Genomic DNA, 6,677 nt, shown 5'->3' on the forward strand with positions numbered 1-6,677 from the left:
TAGTTCTGAACCTTGAGCGCCGTCAGAGCCCTCTCGGCCGCTTCCGGCCTTCACGGGCCCCACGACCTCGGGCGCACGCCGGGGCTTCAGGTTCCCCGCTCCATGTAAAAGTGGAGCCTAGGGACCTCGGGTGATTCCTTTAAAGTGCTTAGCAGAAGTCCCGCGCGGAACGGACGTGGGAGGGGGTTTGCATTTTCGCGGAAGGACGTTCGTCGAGAAGTGAGAAATGATGCTTTCTAGCCGGTCTCCCTCAGGGCTTCCCTGGGCTTCTGGAACAGCATCGTGGGAAGGCCAGGCCCCACTCGAGACCAACAGCTGGCCGCAGCCCACCTTCAAGCCCTGTGCATTAGCGCTTCTGAGAGCCAAGGCGCTTGTGACCTGGACCAGTCCTTGTGGAGGTCCCTCGCCAACTGCCCCGGGCTACTGTCTGCCAGCCCCTTTTTCCGGACAGGCCCTGGCCCCTTCCGTCTGTCCATTCCTCAAAGTCTAATTCATAATGATTGAAAAAACAAACAAACGCAACAAAAACAAGAAACGCTGCAATGGTACAAGCCTTTAGCCCAAGCACGGAGGCAGTCACGTGAGCCGCGGACTCGGAGGCCAGGTGGGCACTATAGCAAGACCCCCGTCTCAAAATCAGTCAAACAAGCAAACAAGTAAAAATTAGAGTGGTATAGGTCTGTAATCCCAGCACTAGGGAACTGGGGAGACTGAGGCAGGGAGATCGCTTGAGTTGGAGGCCACCTTGGTCTATCTGTATGGGGAGTTCTAGGCTAGCCTGGGTTACATACATAGTGAGACCCTGTCTTAAAGTGTGTGTGTGTGTATGTTCGCGCGCGCGCGCGCGTACCCTGTCTCAAAGGAAATGAGGAAGTAAAAAGGCAAAGCTGTCAGCTCAGTGGCAGGAAGAGCTCTTGTCCAGCGTGTGTGAAGCTCTAGGTCCAATCCCAGCATTCCAGGGGCAAATGAAAACATCTCATTTCAGCAGCATTCCTCAGCTGCTGTAGAGAAAGGCCTCTGCAGAGAAAGGCCGCTGTACTTGCGGTAGATGTGAACTGTAGAGGTCACAGTGGGTGTGCAGTGCTGTGCATGGCTGGGGCTGCCCTGCCAGGGTCCACATGTGTGAACGAATCATAGTTCCTCCGAATCTGAAGAAACGAGCCCTAGCGGAGAAAATATACAAGAACTGCTTTTGTGGTAGAGGGTTCACCAGGGAGGCCAGCCATTTCTGTCCAGGTTCGTGGTCTCATTGATTTAAAAACAAACAAAGAAAAAAATCTGAATGGAAACAGCAGAGCAGCAAGCAGAAGGTTGGTTTAGAAGGTACACAGTGAGTAGCCACAGAGGACTGCTTAGCGATGGTGGATTTAACACTTTTTATGGGTTCTCGGTCTTTTGGTCACAACCCCATTGGGGCACTCTAACAACCCTTTGACAGAGGTCACCTAAGACCATCGGAAAACACAGATCTTTTCATTATGATTCATAACGGTAGCAAAATTACAGTTGTGAGGTGGCAGCGAAAACGTTTTCATGGCTGGGAGTCACTGCAACATGAGCAATTGTAACAAGAGGTCCCAGCATGAGGAAGGTCGAGAACCTCAGCGCATGGCTCTTCTCCACCTTTGATGTATAGTGGGTTCACGGGGTGCATCAGTCAAGACCAAGACCAGCTTCTGCTTAAATCAGGACTCACCCTTATCCACAGGGCCATGGCACAGGCAGGGACATGCTCCCACTGGGGTCAAAACCAGGACTCTTAGCTGGACAAGGTGGCACACACCTTTCACCCCAGCACTCAGAAGCAGAGACAGGCAGATGGCTCAGAGTTCTGGGACAGCCTGGTCTACACTGCAAGTTTCAGACTAGCAAAGACTTCATTTGGAGACTTTGTCTCAGCAACAACAAAAACAAACAAATGGAAGGAAACACTAGGCCTCCTGGGCTGGAAGACCCCAAACCTCACCCAGTCTCTGGATGCCACAAGCCCCCCCCCACATCCAGGGGAGAGCCCAGACACCCCAGGGCAGCACTTCACCACCGCAGTGCCATCACACCGCCCAGACTGTGGATGATTCGCTCACCCAGATGAGGTGACAAGAAAGGGGAGGAGAAAAGGATGACCTCAAATGGAACCATGGCAGGCCTAAGGAAACTGTGGTGGGTGCTTTTGAGGGCTGGCTGTGGTCTAGTTCAGTTGCATAGTGTTTCTGAGTGCTTGTTAAATCATATATTTCTGTCTAGTGTATGCTTCTCTATGTATATCACATCTCATGGTTGAAATAATTCTAAAAATTCTAATAACTGACAGGTGGGTGGGGGAAGAGGCTCACGGAGGTCAGCTTGCCCATTTGTGAGTGCCTGGGTAATGTCTGGGAAGGTGTCCCAAAGGCAGCCGGGGTGGATCGGAAGCTCAGATCTGGCCTAAAGAGCTGCCTACGCGGGTGGGGGTGGGGCAGCTGAGGGGCAGCAGCACAGCTGCTGGAGCAGGAGGTGTCTGCCCACAGGCGCCTGGCTGTGCCTCCAGCTGTCCCCCCAGATTCCCACCCTCGCAGGTGCTGCTGGGGGTCAGGCAACTGCCAGGGAACCCTTGGACATGGACTGCCGTTTTAGGGAATGTGCGTCCTGGGTGTCGCCAGTCCTGCACTGTCTCCTCGCCCTTGATCCCCGCCAAACCCTGTCTTCTGTCCAAACACCGGGCCACGTCCCTTCAGCTCAGGGTGCCCAGCAGCCCAGACTGGTGCTCTAGGAGGCGTTCTTAGACTACATGGGCGGAGCTGGGTGTAGTGGTGATTATTCAGGGCTTGAGCACACATCAGGCTGGCCCAAGGACCCAGGCTGGCTGGTATTTTCCACAGGCCTGTGCCAGCTCCCAGGCAGCCTGGCACCGGCCAAGCAGGCAATCAGAGCGTACCTCCCGTGTAGCCCCCTGGAACCTCTCCCCCACCTCCTTGGCACCCTGCAATGAGTCGTGTATGTCTGTATGTCTGGCTCTGCTTAGGGGGCCCTTCGCTGTCCCAGCTCTGAAGGTCACTGGGTCTGCTCCTGCTCAGGGGAAAGCGGATAGCTAAGAGCAAGGGGAGGGCTCAGACCCCTTGCACTGCTTGGGATCAGACTCTAGCCCAACTTAGGAATTGTACCATTTGGGTCAAGTGCCTTTTCCTCTCTGCCTCTTTCCCCACCTACAAAACAAGAAGTCCCAATAGCCCTGACCCAATGGGCTTTTACTGTCATCACTTTGAAGGAAAGTAGCCAGCCTCAGAGAGGCCAGATGACTGCCCAAGGCCCAAGGTCAACTCATCGCCCTGCCTACGGCCTACTCAGCTGGCCTCTGTGAAATGAGGGAACCAGTGCCCATGGCCTTGGAGCAAAGCAGGCAACATGGCAGGAATATTCTCTATCCAGTTGTCCTGGACTCTTAGGAAGTGGTTGGGGCCAGACCATCCACACATTCTTCCAATAATCCACTTGGCTCCCAGCAGACTGGAAGTGGGCATGCTGGGTGCTGCTGTACTGAGGTGCTGGGCTGGGGGGTCCCTGCAGTCAGCTTTGCACGAAAGGTAGGTCTTTTGGGGAAAGGCAGAGAAACTCCACAGGACAGGTCAGGAGCCCAGGGTGGGGAGAGATTATCATGGGGTGTAGCTCTGAGTTAGGGGAGCCAAGAGTGGACTGAGCTGTAGAGCGAGGTTGGTGCTGGGTCTGACCTGGGAGTGAAGGATGCTGGGCAGAGTCTGCTGGCTGCTAAACTGGCCTTCGAGGTGGTGGGCTCAGAGGCCTCATGTCGAGAAGCCTCCACTGTCTCCTCCCGCTGCTCTCCAGACCTCCACCCTGTCTGGAAGCCAGCCTTGGCAAAGCAGCCTCCTCAGCTAGCAGCTCCGGGAGGGCCTGGCTAGTTCTGAGAAGAGTCTATGGACAGACAGGATGTGAGGCTTTCTGGACTTGAGTCCAAGGTCTGGGGGCTGAGTCAATGCTGTCCTCAGCCAGCTCAGTGGGGTCCACATGTTCACTTTGCTAGGAGTGGGGGCACTTATTGGCCAGACCCCACCCTAGGCCTCTCCTAAACACCCCCTGCCAGGCCCCCTGCACCAAGCCCAGCTCCAGGGTCAGCTACCCAGGCCCCAGGAATGAAAGGTGCTCCCAGTCCTCAGGCAGCCTGCCCAGCCTGCCCAGCCTGCCCAGCCTGCCCCATCCATCCTAAGCTGCAGATCCTGAGTTTAGTGCTAGTATCAATACAGACAGAGAAGACAGAGGACAGAGCAATCTGTGCCCTGTGTGCCACTGACCTCCATGGAATGAGGAGGGGCACAGGATGAGGACTGGAGGCTGGGATACCCCTTAACAAGCCAGCCCTCAGTTGGGGCCCAAAGATCTATTTCCAGTGATCCACAGGGGAATCAGACAGGTCAACCGCTAGTCTTTGGTGGATGGAGCCTGAGAGCCTACAGCTTTTGATACACTGTTGCAGCTCCCGCTTGCCTTTCTAGTAACACAGTTAACGCTTTCGGAGGTCTCTCCCAGCCTTGCACAAATCCCTGGCTCTGCTCCCACCTTTTCCACAGCTGTGTTTGTGCTGGACCTAGAGTGCCAGCCTGCTCCACCCCAGCTGCTGGGGGACATCTGAACCCTTCCAGCCTGCTGCCAAGCTAGTCATTGACAGGGTGGAGGAGCCCCAGGGAGGCCTATCCCAGTTGTCAGCACCAATGATGGATGAGGGGGTACATTATAGGGAGGCCCAGAGGACCAGGCGCCGATGTTGCTCAGGGGAACCCCTGGACCGGCCTCCTGGGGTCTACAAGCACAGCCTCCCCCCTGCACAGCTGGGGGCCTGAGTGAAGGAACCTCCCAGTGAGGCTGTTTAAAGGCCCGAAGGGTGCTGAGCCCTCCCACTCCCTGGACATCATGGGCATCTGGGTCTTTCCCACTGCTCTCTTCCTTCTCTGCCTGACTTCCCCGAGCCTACAAGGCGGTGAGGGTGGGCTTCTGGGGAGGAGGGTCTGGGCAGCTGTGGCTGAGGCTGAGATTTGACCAGAACTTGGATTTGATGCCTGGGTTCTGGGGCTAGGGATGGAGTGCGGATGGGAGAGTGTTCTCAGTATAATCAGAAGTTCCAGGTCACTCTTGGCTTCGTGGCTATACAGCTACACCCCATGGTTGAGGCTAGTCTGGGGTACATACGCTCCCATTAAAAAAAGAAGCTTGAGCTCCAGAGTGATCTGGGTAGGGAGGGCATTGGGGCTAGGGAAGCCTGAGCAGGCAGAGAATTCAGGTGAGGAGGATTTTGGGGCATTGGAGGAAGATGTCTGGGTCTTGCCTCCTTTCAGTTTCTGAGATCCTAGCCCTTAAATAGCACCCTTTGCTTTCCTAGGGCTGCCCCAACTCCCTTCCAGCCTGGGGAAAGGTAAGTGATCCTCTGGACGCTTTTGACCCCAGAGGCCTTTGGAGCTTTCTAAGGACTCTCCTAGATGTTCTCCAGCTCTGGGACTCCAGCCATGAAGTCCAGGAGAGCATGGCGTCTCCTCCCATCAGACAACACTAGCAATGTCAGCTCGAGGGTAGAAGCTCAGACACTCGTCTTCTTAGAAGAGTTGGCAGTTTTGTCCCTGAGAAAATGGGGCCCCTGGAAGAGGGGCCTGGAGCTGATCTAGAATGGAGAGCAGGCTGTGACAGAAGGGAGGAAGGGGTTCTGGCTGCAAACGAAGGCAGTGTGCTACGGTGGGACAAGAGCAGGGAATGGTGAGGTGGAGGGCTGAGAGGCCGAGAGGCTTCGGGAGGGTCGTGAAGGGGCCTGTGGTTTCTAAGGATTCCCTAAGCCTGAACCCTAAGGTGAGGACAGAAAGGGTCCCAAGATGAGGATGGAGGGGAAGGCCGTATACACAGGTGAAGAGGAGAGCAAAGTGAGCTCTGCCCCTCAAATATCCAGGGGTATAGCTTGAACACCTTCACCCATGCCAGGAACCCAGCTTCAGTCCCCCAATCCCAGACTGCTCCCCTGGTTCTGTCCTTACACCTCCTGTGACCAGAGGGGAAACTGAGGTTCAGAAACAGAGATGCGGCATCTACATTTACCCTCCTGGCTCCCTTCTAAATTCTCCCCAACTTAACAGGCTTTGGCAGTCCAAGTGGCTACATATGATTAACTAAATTGTCAGAGGCATAGGCAGAGTGGCCCAGAAGCTCCTGCCCTTCTGCCCACCTCTAAACTAAACTTCTCGTTTCTCTTCCAGGCTACAGCCCCTCCAGTGGACTGGGAACAGGTGAGGTGAAGTAAGGGCCAGGGGCAGGACATTCTAGTCTCTCTCCCCCTGACAAAGAAGGGCAAGGCAGCAGCAGGAAAAGAGGATACAGGCAAACAGATATCTCAGCATTGTGGGAAGCTGGGTGTGGTGGTCCACACAAGTAAAACCCAAACCCAGAGCTTGAGACAGGGAGAAAGGTGGTGATGGACACTGGGTACTGGGTAGATGGAAGAAAGGAGGGATGGTTTATGCTACGCCCATTCTTCTCTACATTTTTCGATTTGAGCAAAGTCCCAGAAGGTGGGAAGACCCACCGATGAACGAGCATGTGAGTAGTGGGTAGTCTGGGAGACTCTCAGCCTGGTGTCCATAGGTACTCACCTATGGTACTTTTTCTCTCCCCCAGCCTTTGGAGGAGATGCTAAACCTCAAAAGCCAGGT

This window comes from Meriones unguiculatus, chromosome 11 (assembly GCF_030254825.1).
Source record: "Meriones unguiculatus strain TT.TT164.6M chromosome 11, Bangor_MerUng_6.1, whole genome shotgun sequence".
Lineage (NCBI taxonomy): Eukaryota > Metazoa > Chordata > Mammalia > Rodentia > Muridae > Meriones > Meriones unguiculatus.